The sequence below is a fragment of the Globicephala melas genome, chromosome 11 (assembly GCF_963455315.2).
Source record: "Globicephala melas chromosome 11, mGloMel1.2, whole genome shotgun sequence".
NCBI lineage: Eukaryota > Metazoa > Chordata > Mammalia > Artiodactyla > Delphinidae > Globicephala > Globicephala melas.
Window position 1 is genome coordinate 99,336,382 of NC_083324.2, and position 22,669 is coordinate 99,359,050.

General features: G+C 49.1%; 1 protein-coding gene across 5 annotated transcripts in view; it reads left to right on the forward strand.

The window, feature by feature from the left end:
• Nucleotides 1-4,008: 4,008 nt before the first annotated feature.
• RPP40 (ribonuclease P/MRP subunit p40) overlaps nt 4,009-22,669 on the forward strand; it is a 47,725-nt gene continuing 29,064 nt past the window's right edge. For 3 of the 5 annotated variants that reach the window (XR_009565848.1, XM_060308030.2, XM_060308031.1), the window contains exons 1-2: nt 4,009-4,283; nt 8,302-8,432. The gene's annotated coding sequence lies outside the window, so the exon portion shown is untranslated. Of the gene's footprint in view, nt 4,284-6,911; nt 7,089-8,301; nt 8,433-22,669 lie in introns of those variants that run through there. The other 2 variants (XM_060308027.1, XM_060308029.2) reach the window with 2 other exon arrangements.

Sequence of the window (22,669 nt, forward strand, 5' to 3'; positions counted from 1 at the left end):
GCCTCGTGTTTCTGCTGCAGGAACCGCCACGTGTTTACCTTTCCTCTGCTCCCTCCTGACCCTGGCATCCAGGAGCCCAGCTTGGACCTCCCACTGTGTCAGGGCCAACAGACACCACCACTGTAGGGCAAACACCTGCTTGTCCATAGCAGAAGACCGAAGGCCCAGGGTCAAAATGTATGAGCCCAAGCCCAAAGCAGATGGGAGTGTGGAGACCTGGGATCCTTTTCAAAGGAAATATAAAACCTAGGGTGTATCCTTACACTGTGACAATGTCGGGTTCTTGGATTAAATGCGTGAAAGTTAGATTATTCCTGCCATATGCCATAACCCAGCATTAACATGTTAGTTCACATGAATTTTAAACCTTCATACTATATATTAATATTTAATCATTATGATTCCATTATTATGATGGTTGAAATTCCTCAGCCATCATAATGGACCTTGGGGAATTGGAACAATAATAAAGGAGAGGTAACTGCACTGGAGCCTAAGGTAGAGGGGTGTCCCCCAAACCACTGAACGAAGACAAGTAGGTGTGTCATCCAGAGTGAGAGAACTTGGAGCTCGACAGCTAGAGCCCCTGGGTCTCCCCCATGGACCTCTTTGGTCCCAAGGTTGGGACAGAGGATGGACAGGGGAGGTGGGGGGGAGACTGGGGAGGCCTTGAGCCCCCGCTTTAGGTTCAAGCATGTGCCAGGCTCTCAGTTGCTGCCGGGCTGGGCAGCAGGGTCACTGCGCATCCGGAGCAGGGCGTGTGATGTCAAAATACTTTCGTAGCAATATTAAGACATTACTTGCCTTTTGCACTTTACAGACATCCGCACTGCGCAGAAGCAGTGGTGGGTAAAACCGTGCCAGCATCCTTTAAGAATATCCTAGATAAACCAGTGAAAATTATAAACTTTATTAAATCTCAACACCAGTACCCGACTTTCAATATTCTATGTGACGAAATTGGAAATACGCACAGAGCGCTTCTACTACTGACATGTGATGACTGCCCAGAGGAAGAGCGCCTGGGAAACTGTTGTGAGGTGAACCAGCTGCTTTTTTTCGTGAAACACCATTTTTTCTTAAAAGAATGATGGATAAACCACGGACATTCACATTTGGGCACGTAGAAGACATTTTCTTAAAAATCGCTGAAGCGAGTCTCTGACTTCAAGGAAAACAACAAAAAGAATGTGTTGCCGATTCTGAAATCTGAACTTTGAAGGAAAAATTGTAATTTGAAATACTTGCATCTACCACGGGATTGACAGCTTTCCAGCACTTGCAGCCTTCTCTGATGAGATCAGCAGTGAAACAAATGTGATCTTTTTTAATTTATTTATTTTATTTATTCATTTTTGGCTGTATTGGGTCTTCGTTGCTGCACGCGGGCTTTCTCTAGCTGCGGCGAGCGGGGGCTACTCTTCATTGCGGTGCGCGGGCTTCTCATAGCAGCAGCTTCTCTTGTGGAGCATGGGCTCTAGGCACGCGGGCTTCAGTAGTTGTGGCATGTGGGCTCAGTAGTTGTGGCTCATAGGCTCTAGGGCTCAGGCTCAGTCGTTGTGGCACACGGGCTTAATTGCTCCACGGTGTGTGGGATCTTCCTGGACCAGGGCTCAAACCCGTGTCCCCTGCATTGGCAGACAGATTCTTAACCACTGCGCCACCAGGGAAGCCCACAAATGTGATTTTTGATAGTGGCTGATGAAAGATGGTGATGTTTGGAAGATCTGCATTTCTCAGTAAATCAGTATTTTCCAAACAGCCAATGTATGATGTTACAGAATGGCGTGTGGGCCACTGTATATAAAATAGATGAACAACAAGGATCTACTGTAGAGCACAGGGAACTATATTCAATATCTTGTAATAACCTATACTGGAAAAGAATCTGAAAAAGGAGATATATATATATATCTGAGTCACCTTGCTGTAACCTTGAAACTAACACAGCATTGTAAATTAACTATACTTCAATTTTTAAAATGGTGGAAAAAAAAAATTTTAATTATCGTTATAGGGCATCTCTGTGCTGGAGATCAACGAGAGGAATAAACTTAAGGTCTTCCCAGGGCTTTTCTGAGCCTGCACCCTTCCTAAGGTATGTGCTGGGATTTTCTACATTTCTCTGTATATGTGGTTTCTTTTGAACGTTTTAGTCCTTTAATGTCTGACTCCCAAAGGGGAAAAAAAACCAGAACGTAAAAACAAGCACCAGTTCTTTAAATTCTCTAGAAGTCGTTTCAGCTGGAGGCTGCAGGGTTTGTAGCAAAAACAGTGAAGGCTGCAGCAACGCCGCCCATCTCTGTGTCTGCACCTCTGTGATCAGAGCAGCAATCAGTGACCATAGCACAGATCCCTGTTATTGGAGCACAGGGTCCTTCTTGCCTACCCCAGCTCCTGCAAGCTGCATGCAACCTGTTCTCAGAAATTGTGCTCAGCTGCTTGCGGGGTTGGGGGTGGGGGCTGGAGGATACGGAGTGCTACTGTGATAAGAGCTGAAATTGACCAAACTTAACAACTATGAGAAGTGGTCACAGAGTGTGGTTTTCAACCACCAGTTTTTTCCTTTTTAATTTTATTACTATTTCTTTGTTTAAGAATTTTTTATTGAGGTAGCAATGGTTTATAACATTATATAGATGTGTCGAAATTTTTTTGTTTAAAAAAATTGTGATAAAATAAGACACATTAAATTTACCATCCTAATCTTTTTAAAGCGTGCACTTCAGTGGCGTTAAGTACATTCACATTGTTGTGCAACCATCACCACTAGAACTCTTTTCTTCTTCCCAAACTGAAACTCTTCACTCATTAAACAATAATTCCTCATTCCCCCTGCAACCCAGCCGCTGACAACCACCATTCTCCTTTCTGCATCTATGAATTTGATGACTCTATGTACTTCCTGTGAGTGGACTCATACTATGACTGGCTTATTTCACTCAGCATAATATCTTCAAGGTTCATCCCTGCTGTAGCTCATATCAGAATTTCCTTCCTTGGGCTTCCCTGGTGGCGCAGTGGTTAAGAATCCGCCTGCTAATGCAGGGGACACGGGTTGAAGCCCTGGTCCGGGAAGATCCCACATGCCGTACAGCAACTAAGCCCGTGCGCCACAACTACTGAACCTGCGCTCTAGAGCCCGCGAGCCACAACTACTGAGCCTGCGTGCTGCAACAACTGAAGCCCGCGCGCCTAGAGCCCGTGTTCTGCATGCAAGAGAAGCCACCGCAATGAGAAGCCCGCGCACAGCAACAAAGAGCAGCCCCCGCTCGCTGCAGCTAGAGAAAAGCCTGCACGCAGCAATGAAGACCCAACGCAGCCCAAAATAAAATAAATTAAAAGAAGAAAAGAATTTCCTTCCTTTTAAAGGCTGAATAATATTCCATCGTGTGTTTATGCCAAAGTTTGTATATCCATTCATCCACTGATGGACACTAGGGCTGCTTCCACCTTTTGGCTACTGTGAATAACGCTGCTGTGAACATGGGTGGGCAGATCTCTCTCTGAGATCCTGCTTTTGATCCAAGCTACAGAATTCTGAGGTGCTTCATCACATAGCAGTAGACAACCAGCACGTTGAGCTGTGATTAGACCTCACCAGCTGAAATGGTGGGAGGATGATGGTTGCTGAAGCAGAGAAGCACATTGTCTGTGTCAGAGCATGGGGTCCAGCTTTAGAGACTGGTCGCTGACTGGGTGCCACCAGGTCCTCCGCTTAGGCGGTGGAAGCTCTCACTTCCCTGGCTGTTCGGTAGAGAGGATGAAGCAGGTTACCGAACAGCAGCAGTTTATAAAAGGATTCATGACAGTCGTCAATAAGGAGGAGAGACTACTCTGTCTGTATTCAGGCTGGACCGGCTGCTAACATGTCCCCTCCACCAGGACGATACTAGAGCCAAGTGTGGAAAATCAGAGGTGATTTGGTCAGGCCAGTGCTGGGGAGTTGAGAACCAAGAATTAAATCAACCTTGGCTTTCTCTCTTCTTTTTCTGTGGGGGGGGGGCGGGGGGCTGCGCTGCACGGCTTGCGGGATCTCAGTTCCCAGATCAAGGATTGAACTTGGGCCACGGCAGTGAAAGCCTGGAATCCTAACCGCTAGGCCACCCGGGAACTCCCTCAACCTTGGATTTCATCACAGACCTGATGGGATGGACTGTCACTGTCAAAGTTCACCAAGGCTGACAAAGGAAAGGAAGGAACCACGGCCACCTTCCTGGAGCAAGTCCAGTGGAGGTCAGCTCCAGGCACCAGGGAGCACCTGGGGATCCTGCTCTGAGGAGGTGAGCCTCACCCTCTTGACGTTGGTAGTGGGGAATGAGAGGTTCCCCAGCTGTTTTTAAAAATAGTGTATTAGGGCTTCCCTGGTGGCGCAGCGGTTGAGAGTCCGCCTGCCGATGCAGGGGACGCGGGTTCGTGCCCCGGTCCGGGAGGATCCCACGTGCCACGGAGCGGCTGGGCCCGTGAGCCATGGCCGCTGAGCCTGCGCGTCCGGAGCCTGTGCTCCGCAACGGGAGAGGCCACAACAGTGAGAGGCCCGCGTACCGCAAAAATAAAAAAAATTTAAAATTTTTTTAAAAAATAGTGTATTAATAGAAAATTTGGGTTATACTAAGGCCAACAGATCAGGAGACAATGGCTATTGAAAAGATGTTTTATAATCACAGCTCCCGAGAGGAGGGGGCGTGCCATGCCATGGGGGGGTGGGGCACACGGGGAAGCACCAGGGTTGGTCAGGAGGCAAGCCTCTATTGTGGTTTCCATGACAACAAGCCAGGGACACTTCCGGCCTCCTCAGACCTTCAGGGTTTGGAGCTGCCCCCATGTTGGCTCTGGTTGTAGCCACCTGGGTTGTTTCGTGGCCAAAGGCCCCTGTGAAAGAAATAACAAAATGAGTGAACTTTCCTTCCTCTTGCTGGACACAGTGACCCAGAGGAGGGAGGAATTAAGTCCTTAAACCAGCGTCATTGCTCCTGGTTTGCAAAGAGAAATGCTGGGAATCCCTAGGGAGTGTCTTCAGCAGGCTGGTTGGGGAGGAGTGTATCCTGATCCACGTGAGGGGGAAGGACGGAGGGGGGCTGAGGGCTGAGGCAGCACCTCTGGGAAGCACGGTGGTACACTTTCCTTCCCATCAGAGGCCCACAAAGATGAGGCAAGGGAAAAGCACAGTCGTCTGTGTTCACCTCTGGACCTTTCCTCCGGCTCCTGCCACCTCCCACCTCCTGGTTAGATCAGTTCCTGGTCCCTAGGGTCAGCTCTGCGCAGAATCCAGGTGCTAAGATAAGAACGTTAGAAACTTACAGAATCCAGAAAGGCTGAGTTGATGGAGTAAACAGACAGAGAGGAGAGGAGGTGGGGCGGGCGGACCCTGTGGACTGGCTATCAGGTGGTCGAGCAAAGCAGAGGTAAGGTCTCCGGGGGCTGTGATGAAGGCTGTGGGGTTGAGGGGCAAGAGGGAGATGAAGAAATATAACTTCCTGGGACTTCCCGGCGGTCCAGTGGTTAGGACTCCGTGCTCCCACGGCAGGGGGCACGGGTTCCATCCCTGGTCCAGGAACTAAGATCCCGCGTGCAGGCACGACCGAAAAAAAAAAAGAAGAAATATAATCTTTTATAGATGTCTTCCTGGGTTTTAAGAAAAAAGAATGTTTCCTCTTTAAATTTCTCTCCAGATTTGCACGGCTTTCAGTCCTGCTTTTATGTCAGGCTGTTATTTCCTGGAAGGTGACACCATGCCGGGACTGGGCCACGTGGAGGTCCCACGTTTATGTGGGTTACCTTGAATTGAGATGTGTGTTTTCATCAGCTACATCCAGGGATGATTTTGCTGCTGCCCGATTTTTATAGAAAAGCAGAAAAAGCATCCCTGGCTTGCATGTTTTGGGAGAGAGAGAAGCCTGGGTGTGGGCCCTAAGGCCCACAGATGCTCTGATTTCATCTCCCTTCCCAAGCGCCCTATTCTGATCTCAGGCTCGGAGGTAAAGTGGGTCTGTTTTCTGAGGGAGCGTCTACGCAATGCCAGACAAACTGGAGGAAAAGTAAACAGTTAACAGACAGCGGTTTGGTCTCCGGATTGCAGAGCGGTCAGAAGGGGTGGTTCGGCTCACGGTCTATGGTTTATTTCACAGTTTTCCCTTCCCTCAACGGTCTTATCCGAGTGACTGTTTCAGGTTTAAGCAGGGGAACCAGGGCTCTGCAACTTTTCTCAGCCAGAGAGATCTGGGCTTCTTTGTTTTGGAAAGCAGTAATGTCACGCCCAGTGTCACTTACTTCTGGCAAGTGGGACAGCTGATGGATGACTTCAGGACGGGGACCTGAAGCAGGAGAGCGCGAATGGGAAGACAAACGTGCTGCCGGCGGGCTGCCGCTCTCTGGCGCCTCGGATGGTAAACCTCTGTGGCAAGAGACACCCCCGACCTCCGCCCCCTGCGGCAGTGTAAAGTCAAGAGTAGTGGCTTGCTACTTGTTATTTTTAACTCTGAGGGAACGATTAGGGCCTTGCGAGCTTGTCCCCAGAGGCCCCGGTCCGAGCTGCTGACTCAGAAGACACAGACACACTCCCTCCCGGGGGCAGTAACAGGGCTCCTTAATTGGTTTGAAAAATGGCAGCTGGATCCCAACAGCTGCTGCTCTCTGGCTGCGGCGGGGGAGGGAGGAGGACGCCAGCTCCGCTGCAGCCTGCAGAGCCCCGCCTCGGCTTACCCTCACGCACCGCCTTTCCGTTCCTTCTCCGTGTTGTTCATTTCTGGCGCCCCTCCCCCAACGCTCTTTCCGAGCCTGGTCACGTGACCAGGCCTCTGCTCATCCTCTGCGCTGACGCTGCTGGAGGCAGCACTTCCTGCCTGTGCTGCCGGGCTGGTAAGTCCTTAGTGAGAGGTTCCTCTTCTGTCCCTCTGGCCCTAGGCAGCCCTCGTCTGCTCGTACCTCGGATGGAAAACTTGCGTCTTATTTTCTCTCGAGCATTTGTCCGTCTGTCCTTAACTGCTCCCTTTGCTGCCTCTGAGTTCCGAAGTGTGCTCACTGTCCGGCAGGGCTCCAGGCGTCCTTCTCGGGAAGCAGGGACACTGGAACACACCGGCCCCCCACGGGTGAGAGCAGGTTCCCCACTCTGGCTGGGAGGAGAGCTGAGTTTTCTTTTGCCTTGGTTTCCTCATCTGTCAATGAAGAGGGTTGGGTTCAATCAATTTGTTCTCAAATTCCTTTTTTCTTTCAGCGGTTTTATTCAAACAAAAACTAGCAGGAAACACATCCTGCAGAGCCCTGTCCACTCAGCTTCACGCCCTCTGTCCCCGGCTGACCCCTCTCCCCTGGGGCTCCGCAGAGCACAGCTCGGAGATCACCAGACTGGACTCTCCCCAAGGCTCCTTTCAGCTCTAACAGGCTGGGATCTTGGGGCTGGAGTTTTCAGGCAGGACCCCAGGAGAGGAGAGGGGTCTGCAGTGGGGCAGCCTGGCCCCTCCCATCTAAGTGCTCGGGGACAAGAAAGCCCCGATGACAACTGCTCGTGCTAGTGGCCCCGCAGCCTCTAGCCTCACTTTACCTAAAATCCAGTTGGGGAAACGGATGGGCATTTGCAAGCACCCTGGCCCACCCTGGGCGGTTGAAGAGGCAGGCCACGTGGAGGTTTTTGCACTTTTTTTTCAGTACAGTGGAAAGTTGTTGAAAGGTTTTAAATACAGGCTCAGCAAGATCTGATTTACACACTTAAAAGATTTACATGCTTAAAAAGCTCTAGTATTAGGTTGGAAAGTGGATTGCGAGGATAAACCTGATAGCAGGAAAATCTGCAAACGTATTAGTTTATTCATTAGTCTTACTGAGAGATGACAGGATACCCAGGAGAAGGGAACCTCATGTCTACACAAAAGCCTGCACAGCAATGTTCAAGCAGCACTATTCATAATAGCCCAAAAGTGGAAACAACCCTAATGGCCACCAGCTGCCCAATGGATAGACAAAATATGGGGTATCCATACGGTAAAAATTAATGAATGGAAACCTCAGTTAAATAGAGTCGGGAGACCATCCGGGGGAGGTCTCACCCCTGCGTGGACAGCAGAGCCCAAGGGGGAAAGAAGAAAGATTCCCCTTCTTTCTGGCCAAGACTCAGCCAATAAGAAACAGGGGCTCTGTTTACTAAGCCCGCCCACCATCCTCTCCCCTCTATAAAAGCGGCTCCTTCCCTCGCCTCACAGGGGTTTGCACGTGGCCGCCACGGTTGAAACCTCGAGTTGCAGTTCTCTGCTGATCCCGAGTGAACCCGTCCTTGCTGGGGAATAGCTGGCCGTCTTTTCACTTTAGGTCAACATTTTGGCGACCCATCTGGGAACCAGAGAAGACCCCTGACAGCTCCTGGGCTGCTGAGCAAACAGGTGCGGTGCCCACCCGGAGCTCGTTGTCACTGCTTTTCTCACCGACCCTGGATTTTGAAGGTACATCTTTCTCCTGGGTCCAGCTTCTTTGCGTTTGGAAGCTCTGCAGGTTCTATTCAGGATGGACGTTAAAGTCTGGTCCTTTCTGGTCCAGGCCTTGTTCTGTGTGCACGTACTCATTCGGCACTTCCTGTTCCAACTGGCATAGGCTTGCCTTTTGGGTGGATTCATGGAACGCGGTCTGTTCTAGGGAGCCAGGCTGAGGAGCCTTTGCCCAGGCTCCTCTGGGACCAGACTGTCGCCTTAGAACTGGCTGGTGTTAGGCCTGTGGGCTGTTTGAGCTGTTTTGGCTGTTTGAAAATTAGTCTTGGGAGTTCCCTGGTGGTCTAGTGGTTAGGATTTGGCGCTCTCACTGCCGAGAGCCCGGGTTCAACCGCTGGTCGGGGAACTGAGATCCCGCGAGCCACGCGGCCAAAAAAAGAAAAGTCACTTACTCCTGCCAAACAAACAAAAAATCACCTCTGAGAAACGAGATCCCAGTTATTCAAATATTTTGAGGGTGCTCCTCTGCGCTACTAACAGCCTCCTGATATCTGTCTGATGTTATGTTTTAAAATCGTGGTCCTTCCTCATTCACTTTTCTAACTAAACGGACTCACCTGACCAAAGGCAATTTAGAATCTCAGCAGCCGTTATGCGGAACTTCTGAAATCCCCGAACGTTCTTTTCTTAAAACTGAATTGGACAACCACAGTTTTCAAATTTCCAGAACTGACTGGAACACCTACTTCTGTTGGTATTTTGAGGCTTCCACATGTTGTTAGGAGCCTAAAGTTGCCTCTCTGCAAAATAAGATGTTAAGATTAACCGAGGCCAACAGACAATTAAAGCTAAAGTGGTTCCTGAAGCGCAGGCTCTTCCTCGGCGTCTTTGCCTCAGGCGCGGCCCCCCAGCACTGTCTTCCTTCTGCCCTTCTCTGCCGCCTGCCCCTCCTCTACACCCTCAGCTCCCCCCAGACTAATTCTCTTGCCCAACTTCCCTTTTTCTCTGAAATTCTTTCCACTCCCTTTTCCTCTAAACTGGTCAGAACCTGTCCCTTTAAAATTCAGCCTTTTGAGAATTCAGAGGCTAAACCCTTAATTTCTTTTATTTTCTCGCAATAAAGCAGGATTTTTAATACTCATTTTACTGGTGAAGAAACTTAGGCACAGAGAATATTAAAGGTTTTTTTGCCCATACTCAACTAACAGGAACTCTTCGGAGTTACTGCATGAGTGTGAATGCATGTACACTAAACCGTAATGAATTACAGAAAGAGTTACCGTGTCTGGGCATTCCCAACAAACGTTATAGGTTGAATTTTTATGGAATGCAGGTGGCGTTTCTGTAGTTGTCTCCTATCTTGAGAGATACTCAATGGGAGTCACTGCCTGGTGCAACAAGTGTTTATGTCTTTGAAACCCTCAATTTCTTATACTCCCTGGACTAGAGCTGAACTGTGAGCCACAGTCACAGATATTCCTGAAGTAACCAAGGATCCTCACACATTTGCTGAGGGATTTCACACAGTCATTCAAACCTAGCAACCTGGATTCTCCAGCTTATCTCAACTAGTTCATATGCTTGTCAGGGAAGCCAGGCCCAGCATTCAGTTTGCCGCTAATTGGCAGAGTCCTGAAGGATCTCTAGAATTACAACTGGGAGACCTGGCCATTTACTTATATGATCAGACTCAGGCAATCACTCAGTGACTTTATCAGGCCATTCCTAGGACTTTTCCAAAGACTGTTGATGGGAACAAAATTCAGGCTTGCACACAAAAATCTGATGAATCTGTTCATGACTATTACAATCAACTTCAGATTATTTTAAGGGAAAATTCTGGTCTTCTTTAGATGTTGATTCCACCTGGGTAGCTTTTAACTCTGCTTCTTAATGGGCTGAAGCAGAACCTTTCCCTTCTAGTAAAAAGCACCAGGATGGAGTGGGAAACCCTCCACTGCAGACTTAGTAAATCTGGCCAACCAGCTGTCTCATGCTGGATGCGTCTCCTCAAAGAAAGGCCGCCAGAAGTCTTAATCTTCAACTGAAGCAAACAAAGGCCCCTAAACAAAACCAAAACCCTCCTAGTTTCTGCTGTTATTGCAAAGAGCCAGGACATTGGGAAAGAGACTGTTACAAATGTAAGTGCTTCAGGCGCCTTCAGCCTTCTAAGGTGCCTTTCCAACATCCTCCTGATTCTGAATGACCCAAGGAACTACAGGGGCTCTTCCCAATCTTCCCTCTTAATTGGCTTGGAGAAACAGTTCTCCAGATTGGGGTTGAATCTCTTCCAGTCCTAACTGACACTGGAGCCAGAGTGCTCAACCCCACTACTACGAAACAGCCCCTGCCTCAGAGTGCTGAAACCGTTCCAATAGTGGGGATCTGTGATGCACCTCAAAAGGTTCCTGTCTCTGAACCTATTCCCTTTTGTTTAGGCCCTTTGAGAGATAGACACGCCTTCTGCTTAGTTCCTCTGCCCCTACCCACTTATGAGCCTGAGATTCCTTAGAGAAGTATCACGGCAGAATTTCTTTCTCCAAGAGGGGGAAATAACTCTAGAACTTGACGGCAGTCATCAAAGCAGCCAACCAGGTGAATTAAATGACCCTTTGACATCTTTTATTTGCTCCACCTCTGTTGGTGCTAGAGCTGATTCTGGAAACACTGATCGTTTGTCCCCTTTGAATCAGCTACCACCCTCCTTGTGGGCAAAATCTCAAACTGATATTGGCAAAATTCACAGCGCACCTCCCATCAAGATTCAAATAGATCCCTCAGAACTTCTTCCTGGAATTACTCAATACTTGTAAGTAAAGAAGCCCTTCAAGTCATACAGCCCATAATGGAAGACTGCAAGGCTCCGTGTCCCCTCTATTAGTCCCTGTAACTTTCCCATTTTACTGGTGAGAAAACCTAAGGGCCGAGGGTGGAGGCTAGTCGAGGCCCTCAGAACAATAAACAACGTTGTTTTCCTTCGACACCCTGCGGTCCCTAACCCTCACACATTACTAACGTCCATTCCCAGGGAAGGCATTCTTCACTGTAACTGGCCTATGCAGTGCATTCTTCAGTATCCCAGCTGAGGAAGCTAGCCAACACTTTTTTGCCTTCACTTGGGAAGAAAAACAACTCACCTGGACAGTAATCCCTCAGGATCTTACTGAGAGCCCTTCTTATCTTTTGCAAATCCTAAAGGTTGATCTGAGTGATACAGAGTTCCCCAGAGGTTCTGCTTTGCTGCAGTACGTGGAATGATTGGCTTCTTCACTTTCCTCAAGCCTCCTCACGGGATGACTACATCCACTTGCTAAAGCTTTTAGCCTTAAAGGGACATAACGTTGACAAGGAAAACTGCAGTTTGCCCAAAACCAGATTCCATATTTAGGGCATCTGATATCAGAACAAGGGCTAAACCAAGGTCCAGCTAGACTTCATCATGTCCTAAGTTTCCCAAAACCCAAAACTAAGTGCCAACTGTGAGGTTTTCTTGGGCTAGTTGGTTATTGCTCTAATTGGATTCCAAATTTCTCTTTTATGGCCAAACTTCTGTATGTTTTACTAAAGAATAACAAGCCTGACCTAATTTTATGGGAAGAATAGGACTACATAGGCTCTAAGGCCTTAAAGGAGAGTTTGATGAACCCACCTGCCCTTGGCCATCACTTTTATCAGGTTCCCTCTTTCCTTTTTGTATGTGAAAAGGAAGGGAATGCCCTTGGGGTGTTTATCCCAAAACACAGAGGCCACCATTGACCCATAGGGCATTATAGCCAGCAACTGCCCTGTAAGGGGGGGGGATACCCTCTGTTGCCTGAGGGGCATTACTGCCACTACCCTTTTGATTCTAGAGCTCTCAAAGAAAAGGAATAGAAATTAGTGACAGGTTGGATCTCAGGCATGAGAGAGAGAGGAGTCTGGTTCTTAGGCTCCAGAAGTGTTAGCCTGCGTGGACGGGAGTGCCACTGAGCAGGGCGAGTACAGAAGATGAGAAGCAGATTGAGTGGGAGCCGTGGGGTGAGAGGGGGCGTCTGTGCAGGGAGGGCTGCCTTGAGGTGGGACTTCCACGGGGGGTGTGGCCAGCGGACAGAGGCAGCAGTCTGTCCTGAGATGTAGATGTGGGCGCTGTCACGGAAACAGCCCAGCCCACCATGCTGTCTGGTCCTCCGTGTCTTAGGCACGCAGCTCCCTCCGTCCTGAGCACCTGCCCACCTTCTCTGCTCTGATGCCACCTCCATCCTAACCACTCTTCCCCTCCCATCCCAGGCAGGGCCCTGTGCTTACATTTACCTATGTTCTGACTACTTGGTACTGATGCTGAGTGGGTTTCAGTCTGTGTCCCCCGCTGGGACAGGGTTCCTAGTACATGGCAGGCAGACAGGCATGTGGTTATTGAACTGGAGTAAAACTTTAGCGTTGGTCCATCCTCTTAACTATTTGCGATTGTTTTCCCCACCGACCCCCATTTTTAAGCCACAAGACCAGAACCTCATGAGGCATTCCAGGTCTGGACCTATGGTGAGGCGGCACGCGGGAAAGGGCCCAGGAGTGAATTTCACTGGTCTGGTCGCCAGTGTTGGTTCTGCCCTGAGCTCACGGCTTCTCTTTAGGTAGATTATTTTATACATCCTCTAGGACCTAGTGGCTCAGCTATAAAATAAAATAACGCCCGTGACCTAGCTATTCTCTGAGACAGTACATCTGACAGCTTGCTGTGGTGACAGGGATTCTCCATGTCTGCGCTTCCAGTGTGACACCAATCGCCCCAGGTGCAGCCACCGAGACTGAAATGTGTGTGATTGTGTTGGAAGCTCAGCCCTGAGACCCCTTCCTGCTTGGTGATATCACTTCCTTTGTTGCTCTGTGCATTCAGTCTAATTTTCAAGTTCTGTCCATATGAAAATAGAAAACTCAAAGATAGGCTATCTTTTATCAGGTTTTTGTTTGTTCAGCAAAATGTCAACATGTTTATAATATTAACTAATCATAGAGAAAACATTTTATATAATTAGTTTGAGGAGCTGAGGGACAAACAAAAGGCTGTTCCAGCTGCAGGGCATAGGGAGGTGAGTCAAGGGTCCTGGGAGGAGGGACAGTGCCTTGAACAGACCAGACTTGCCCATGACCCCAGCTCCTGACAGGTGCCATGCAAACAGCCCCACCTGTGCCTCCGCTTCTGCCTGGGGAAGGGGAGGGGGTCCAAGCACTGAGGAGCTGCTGCATCTGCCCACCTATTGGGAGGTGCCAGTTTGGGCACAGACTCACTGCTGTCTATGGACCTGTGGCCCCCCAGCCCAGAAACGCTGTCGTGGGAGCGGTCCTCGCTAGGGGCCATTTGGCAATGTCTGGAGATGCTTTTGGTTGTCACCAGTTGGGGTAGGGAGTGCCACTGGCTTCTAGCGAGTAGAGGCCAGGGGTGCTGCAAACATCATACAATGCACAGGACGGCCCCACAGCAAAGAATGATCCAGATGCCCTGAGTCTCAGTAGTGCTGAGACTGCGGAGCCCTGACTCGTAGCTGTGTGGACTCTAGAAATGCAAAGATCCGTCACGGCAACTCCTGGATTCCTGAAGCAGAGTGACTTTTGAATAAATGACGTGGCGTATCTTCAGGACAATTTCATCATTTGGTTCTCCTTATTCTGTAGACAAAAGCCAGCAGTTGTTACAGTTTCCTACTATTTACATCACGTTCAATTTTATATGAGTTAGGTAGAGCCCAGACGACATTAAACAATGAAGTGAAAAAAGATCAGTTGCAAAATTTTTTTATTATTTTGATCGATCGCAATCATTTTCTATGAAAGAGATTTTCTCTCTTTGTTCATTGATAATTGTGGCTTTTTCTCCCTACTGGTATATATTGATACATGCATAAATTTGTATATACTTTCAAATGGGCTATAATTTGTTATTCCAACTTGCCTGTTATTTATAAATGTGGTTAGATAATATTCACCAGACAATAATCAGTATTTAATACTTTTATTCAGGAATTTCATGTGTGTTATAAACCATGAGCAAGATGAGATTCCTGCTTCACAGTGAGGGAAAACAAAAGCCAGAATGCGGCATAAGTGGTTTCCTGAAAGCTGCAAGAAGAACCGAGTTCCAGATATTCAGTATTTCTATCCCTTGGGTCTCTGTATACAAAACACCTTAGAAAATAATTACTTTTTTGTTTAAACAGCTAAACTTTTCATTTGCTCTGTCTTAAAACTGTGTTTTATTGAGGTATAATTTACATATATTAAAATACACAGTTTAGGGCTTCCCTGGTGGCGCAGTGGTTGAGAGTCCTCCTGCTGATGCAGGGGACATGGGTTCGTGCCCCGGTCCGGGAAGATCCCACATGCCGCGGAGCGGCTGGGCCCATGAGCCACGGCCGCTGAGCCTGCGCGTCCGGAGCCTGTGCTCGGCAACGGGAGAGGCCACAACAGTGAGAGGCCTGCGTATCGCCACACACACACAAAAAAATACACAGTTTGAGTGTTAAAAAACAGAATTAAACAGAATTCAATTCAATTCAACAGAATTATTCCATGATTCATGGATTGGGCATCATCCAGTCCAGCAGACAGAAAGGAGCTCTGAGGAGCTGCACAAAATGAGATTTTCAAGGCAGAAGGGAGCGGGAACCAGGAAAGTATACCAGGCCAAAAGTACGGTTGCTAATTGTAAGGTTACTTTCCTTTAGGGAATGGCGGGGGTCTATCAGGCAGATGACCTAAGTGGTGCTGGCCAGGTGATTTCTGATTGGTCGAAATTCCATTTCTGGGAGAGGGGGCAACTGTGATTAAGTCTCTGTTTGGTGATGTGGGGCTTGGCATAAGTAACTCCATTTTGGATCTGTTGTCTGATTTTTAACATGAGTTATGACTTTAAATTTTTTTTTTTTTTTTTTTTTTTTTGTGATACGCGGGCCTCTCACTGCTGTGGCCTCTCCCGTTGCGGAGCACAGGCTCCGGACGCGCAGGCTCAGCGGCCATGGCTCACGGGCCCAGCCGCTCCACGGCATGTGGGATCTTCCCAGACCGGGGCACGAACCCGTGTCCCCTGCGTTGGCAGGCGGACTCTCAACCACTGCGCACCAGGGAAGCCCTGACTCCGATTTTTTTTTAAACTTTTTAGAGCGTGATTTGTTAAATGTACACTGTGAATAGATCTAAGAGGCACAGTTTGGTTGACTATACGGCTCCTTGGTGCATGGAGAGGTCAATAGCTGTTCTCATGTCAATAACATCTCACTAATTTTGTCAAATTGGGAGAAAGTACAGTGTGACTTAACAGGAACAATTTTTTTTTTTTTGGCTGTGTTGGGTCTTTGTTGCTGCGCGTGTGCTTTCTCTAGTTGCGGCGAGCGGGGGCTACTCTTCATTGTGGTGCACGGGCCTCTCATTGCGGTGGCTTCTCTTGTTGCAGAGCACGGGCTCTAGGAGCATGGGCTTCAGTAGTTGTGGCACACAGGCTCAGTAGTTGTGGCTCATGAGCTCTAGAGTGCAGGCTCAGTAGTTGTGGCTCGCAGGGTCTAGAGCACAGGCTCAGTAGTTGTGACGCACGGGCTTAGCTGCTCCACAGCATGTGGGATCTTCCTGGACCAGGGCTCGAACCCATGTCCCCTGCATTGGTAGACGGATGCTTAACCACTGCGCCACCAAGGAAGCCCAACAGGAACAATTTTGAATTCAGAATATTTGTTAAAGAAAAGTATTTTATTATTCCTTAGGAATTAGGGTCTCCTGCTACAAAATCAGTGTGACCTCAAGCAACTCACTTCACTTCTCTGGATCTCGATTTCTTCATCAGGATAGATTAGGGGATTCAACTGCAAGAGCTCGCGGGTCCCTCCCGGCTCGAAAGCGCTGTCCTGCGCGGAGCCCTGACTCAGCACCCTTCCTCCCAGAGCTCTTCCCTCCTGCCTCCCGTTGCCCAGCGTCCCCTGGCTCTTCTGCTTCTGCTGCTCTTTCTCCGGCTCTGTCGGGCGCTCCTCTTAAATGTCGGCTTGGACCTGTGATGCTGGAGCTACCCAGTCTTCATGGCGGTAGCAGCTACCTACCTGCTAACCACTGCCCGCTGCCATCTCCGCTTCAGGGTCATGTCACCGGCCAACCGGGTGTGGCACACAGATGCCCACAGGCACGTCCAGCTACCGTGTCCAGCGGGAGTCCCCCCCCACCCCAAATGCGGCCCCTTCGCCTACTTTCCTTATTTAAGTGAAAAGCACCTGCGGTCATTTCAACCTCAGAGCAGCTCCGAGCGGTGCTATTGTCCCATGACACAGAAGCTGTACACGAGAGGTGAAAGCAGTGAAGTGCAGAGAAATTAGGGAGAGATCTAAGGCAACACAGCAGTGAGCGGTGCATTGGACGTGCGCCCAACGTCTCTGCTCCAAGGCCAGAGCTCTCGCCCCCTGCCCTACGTGCTCTCTTGCCCAGTGCAGGAGCCTGGGGGTGGTCCTCAACCCTCAATCCCTCCCTCACCCCCCATGCCCAGCCCCACGCCAGGGCCTGCGGACCAGAATGGCCCTCGGGCAGCTCCTCAGACCTCACAGCTCATGCTGTGAACAGCTGTCCTTTCTACTGTCTAGCCAGCGCCGTGTGTTTTGTATTTTTGTGCTTTTAGTGGGTGATTTTGCTGTTTAAATGGCCCCCAGGCCTAGGGCTGGAGTCCTGTCCAGTGCCCCTAAGAGCAGGGAGGCTGTGACCTGCCTTATGGGGAAAATGGGTGTGTGAGGTGAGCTTCGATCAGCGTGAGCTGCAGTGCTGTTGGCTGTGAGGTCAGGCTGGTGAGGCAACAGCACAGCACACCCACAGAGACGAAGAGGGGCTTCCTGTCATGACGCTCCTCCAGAAAGCACTAAAGGCAGCACACGATGAAGTGACAGAAAAGGTGGAAAGGCGGCTAAATCTGTGGATTCGTGAGGTGACAACTGATTAAAAAATTCATCGTGAGCATCATCGTGAGGAAAGCCGAAGACGTCCACGGCCACGGGGACACGGCTGTGGGCGTCTGTGTGCCACAGCCTTCGGAGCTGGGTGGCTGACTCATGTTTCCAGGTGACCTGGCAGAAACGTGACACCTGCGGATGGAAGTACCCGCTGAGTGTCATCCAGGCGAAGGAGCAGGCGGTCCACGCCGCCCCAGGCTTGTTGTTTGAAGACCTGGCGCACGAGCCTGGAGAACACAAACCAGGTCTTGGTTGACAAAATGTGACCAGAGGCTCCCAGGAGGCAGACTCCACACTTCCCAGGAGCAGCAGGTCCAGCCTTCACCCTCCAGGAACCAGACTCCACACTTCCCAGGAGAGCAGGTCCAGCCTTCACCCTCCAGGAGGCAGACTCCACACTTCCCAGGAGCAGCAGGTCCAGCCTTCACCCTCCAGGAGGCAGACTCCACACTTCCCAGGAGCAGCAGGCCCAGCCTTCACCCTCCAGGAGGCAGACTCCACACTTCCCAGGAGCAGCAGGTCCAGCCTTCACCCTCCAGGAACCAGACTCCACACTTCCCAGGAGCAGCAGGCCCAGCCTTCACCCTCCAGGAACCAGACTCCACACTTCCCAGGAGAGCAGGTCCAGCCCTCACCCTCCAGGAACCAGACTCCACACTTCCCAGGAGCAGCAGGCCCAGCCCTCACCCTCCAGGAACCAGACTCCACACTTCCCAGGAGCAGCAGGTCCAGCCCTCACCCTCCAGGAACCAGACTCCACACTTCCCAGGAGCAGCAGGTCCAGCCCTCACCCTCCAGGAACCAGACTCCACACTTCCCAGGAGCAGCAGGCCCAGCCCTCACCCTCCAGGGTTGGCAGCAAGCTCACGGAACACGACTGCGGTCCTGAGAGCCGACCGTGCCTCTCACTGTTCCTGCCACGTGGGCTCCAGGCCCGCTGAACTCTTTGTGGTTGCCTGGTGCCCTCTCCTCTCCACCAGGCCACCTAGACTCACCCTGGAGGCTCAGCTCCAGTCATCCCCAGGGGCTCTCTCTGGATCCCACCCTGGAGATGCTCCTCCCCCGGGCTTGTTAACACACCACGTCCACCTCTGTCTCAGCAGCATCTCAGCAGGGTGGTCATGCACGTGTTTGACTGTCTCCCCCACCAGTGTCTAAGCTGCTGCAGGGCGAGGCCCTTTTACCTCTCTCTGTGTGTGTGTGTGTGTGTGTGTGTGTGTGTGTGTGTGTGAGAGAGAGAGAGAGAGAGAGAGAGATGGGCGGCCAAAACCAACAATCAAAGATATTTTTTATGGTGTACTTTTACTTTATTTTTAAAAGTAACACACGCTACCATGCCGTACTTGATTGATTTCACGCTTCTGTGCTCTGGTTCTTAGCACAGAGCCTGGCCCATAGGGAGGATCAGTACACATTCATTGAAAAGAAAAGCATAAAGGTTAACAATATCTATTCGTTCTACCTAATTGAAGTTCCCGGGTCATAAATTTTTAATAAACAGATAAAATAGTTTGAAATTAACATATTAAATTAATGGCTTGTTCTCTGAAATATTTAAAATAATTGCTCTGCCCTCTCTTTTCAATTTGAGCTCTGTGTAATAAAATTTTGCTGAGCAAAATAAACTTCAGCTTAATCCAAATGGAATAAGTAGAAGTTTGGAGCAGTCAGTCTGAGTTAGCAAGTTTTTACGGTGCTCAGTATAACTCTGGAATATTGAAGCCAGGGAGGGCTCAACGTACACCTGTGTTAATTAGGCTCTTCCAGGTGAGCTAAGGAAGCTGGAAGGGGAGGAACAGAAACAGCCTCATCAGGCTGTCGGGGCCAGGAAGGAAGACTGTCTGTGCACAGCCAGCTCTGGCCTTGGACAGCGCCTCCGGGACTCAGCGACTGGCTGTCTCCCCGTGAGCGGGCATCTGCTGCTCCAGGAGCTGCTGTCGTGGGGACTTGGCTCCTGCAGCCTCTGCTTGGTCATGGGCCGTCCTGACCTGTCACTGCTGCCCCTCTGCTCCTTGCCTCCTTCATGCTCCTGCAGACTGGCAAGTGCTGAGGGTCCCTATAGGTCTCACATTCAGGTCCCCACAAAGAAGGGATGCGATTGCTTCAGATAGTTACTCTCCTTCCTACTGGGCAGAGACCTCGCCCCAGTCCACCTCCTAAGACGGAGGTCATCCTATAAGTTAGCTGCCCGTGGGCCCAGCACCTCCCCTGTGAGCCAGAGTGGTGGGAAGGCACGGCTGCTTCCTCAGAAGGCCCGTGGGCATGCGACGCTCCTCTCTGAGGCCACAGAGGCAGCGCTGACACCTGGAAGGTTAGGTGATCGTTCCAAGGAGCGTCCTTTCAAAGCCCCTGCGGTCCAGGTCTCTGGAGCACATCACCTCCCCAGTTTTGAGAAGACTTGCCTACTTGGCTTGTTTATTGTGAGCTGCTCTAAATGTTTGGGTGAAGCCTTCAGGGATTAACAGACAGATCTCATATATGCAACCTCTAACTGCACCGCCAGTGGGTCCTTTATCAGAATTACTTGTGGATGAACATTAAGGACGTCTGATAGCACTGAACACTGAATAAGAGGGTCGGCAACATTCTGCTTATTTTCATTTATTTTCCTTAATCTAAATAAATGAGTTGCTGCTTTAAAAATATATATGTGAGGGACTTCCCTGGTGGCGCAGTGGTTAAGAATCCGCCTGCCAGTGCAGGGGACACAGGTTTGAGCCCTGGTCCAGGAAGATCCCACATGCCGCGGAGCAACTAAGCCCGTGCACCACAACTACTGAGCCCACACGCCTAGAGCCCATGCTCTGCAACAAGGGAAGCCACCGCGATGAGAAGCCCACGCACCACAACGAAGAGTAGCCCCCGCTCGCCGCAACTAGAGAAAGCCCGCGCGCAGCAATGAAGACCCAACGCAGCCAAAAATAAATTAATTAAATAAATTAATTTTAAAAACAGAGAGAGAGCTTATAAACCTCGGCCTGTGCCCAGACATTGCACTCATTGGTATCACTTCGTTTAAAGTGGGCAGATTCACGCCTCTGAGCCGTCCCCGACTCTGCTTCTGTATGTGACCCAGTTTGTTTACTCTGCTTCCTCATCCCGTCTCCCCCATCCTTGGCCCCTGACGCTTCTCTGTGTAATTAGGAGATACAGCCCCTCCCCACTCCCACCCCAACTGCTCCCAGTGTAGACGGGTCGTGATCCCCACAGTGAGGGTGGGCACCCGGGCTATTGGGCCACAGGGCAGCTCCATGGGGAGAAGAGGCGTCTGACCCCCTGTCCCCCTGGAAGTGAACCAGCAGGCAGAGTCTCCAGGAGCCCACTCCTGTGTCCAGCTCAACCTTGGACCCTGATGGGCTCACAGGCCGAGTGCAGTGTGTGGGCAGCTTCACGCCTGCTCTGGTAGAACGGTTGTGGTGGTCTCAGGAAACACACTTATTATGAAGAAATTAAAATATTTGTCATACTTGTACATTTGTGAGACTGGAAGCCATATTTTACTCTTATATTGCGGTAATCTACCCTCGTATTTAAAATAATGACAATGTCAACCACTATTAAAGTCTGGTAGGTGATTCTGCAGCTCACTGAGACAGAACACACTGGGAGACTTGAAGCCCCATCCAGTAGTTATCTCAGGTCAGCCAGGTGGAGTGAGGTTCACAGGATTTTGGTGAATCTGTGACTCTTGATAAGGAAACATCAAAACCTTTACATATGGATTTCTGGATTTCCTTGTTATAATTTTAGGCATAGAAATTACGTGACTTGGTTATGAAAATAAAGGTCACCTAAAAGATCCAGAATATATACATCTCAATTTGTTTAGATTATCATCTGAAATAAGACATTTAAAAGTATTTTTGAGGAACCTGGGCTCATTGAGAACATGTCCACAGACCTCTGGGAGTTTGAGAATCCTGCTGTCGTTGTTTCAGTGAAAATAATCAAGAGCTCCATCCCTCCCTCCCAGGGTTTGGAGATTCCCGTAAAATGCCAGATTGACCCACCAATCTTGATTGGATGGTTAGCCTAACAAATCTATTGTAATGACCAGTTACAAACGTTATCTGAAAGGACTTTCTTCTTGTAGGACACGTTTAACACTTAAAAGATTATACAAAATACTGTCCCTGCTTTCTGATAGCTTGTAATCCTGCCGTCATCACCTACTAAATGTCAAAATTATAATAGTAAAAATCAGAAACAGAGGAAAGGACCATTGTGAAAATAAAATTCAGTTAAAAATTTATACGAAATAAATGAAAATCCCAGCAATGTTTTAAAAACAGAAGTTGACAGTCTGATTCTAAAATCTCTATGAGCTGCAAAGGGCCAGAAAAAGCCAAGACATTGTTAAAGAAGAACAACTAAATAAGAGAAACTACTCCATAGAAGCAAAATGCAATACAAAACTACAGCAATTAGGGCAGTAATAATGAAACAAGAATAAAAAATAGACCTGTGGAAAAGACCAGAGCCCCCAAACCAACCCACACATGTGCCTATATGATACATGACAAAGGAAGTACTGTAGATTAGTGATAAAAATACATTAAAACAAAATAAAGGTGCTGGGTCATTTGGATAGCCACATGTAAAAAGGCAAGTCTTGATATTGATCTTATATCATCCACAAAAATTAATTCCAGAAAATGTAGCTGTTTGTTGGGGGGTTTTTTGGCCACAACATGCAGCTTGTGGGATCTTAGTTCCCCAACCAGGGATCGAACCTGCGCCCCCTGCATTGGAAGTATGGCATCTTAACCACTGGACCGCCAGGGAAGTCCCTGGAAAGAATGTAGCTTTAAATGTGAATGTTAGAAAATAAACTTTCTTAACATCAATTTTTTTTATGATCTAGAGGTAGGGAAAGAATTCTTAAACAGATCACACACACACACAAAACAACCCAGCAGCTATATGGGAAGAGATTGATAATCTGTTTCTTTTTTTTTTTAATATTTATTTATTTTGGCTGCACTGGGTCTTCATTGCGGCATGCGGGATCTTTGTTGCAGCATGCGGACTCTTAATTGTGGCATGCATGCAGGATCTAGTTCCCCAACCAGGGATGGAACCCGGGCCCCCTGCATTGGGAGCATGGAGTCTTACCCACTAGACCACCAGGGAAGTCCCCTAGACTGATAATTTGGATCACGCTCAAATTAAAAATTTGTTTATTAAAAGATATCATTAAGAGAGTGAAGAGGCAATCACCAAGTGGGAGTAGATAGAGGCAACACAAAACTGACAAAGGGCTCATGTCCACAATATGTAATGAACTCCTATAAATCAATAAGTAGA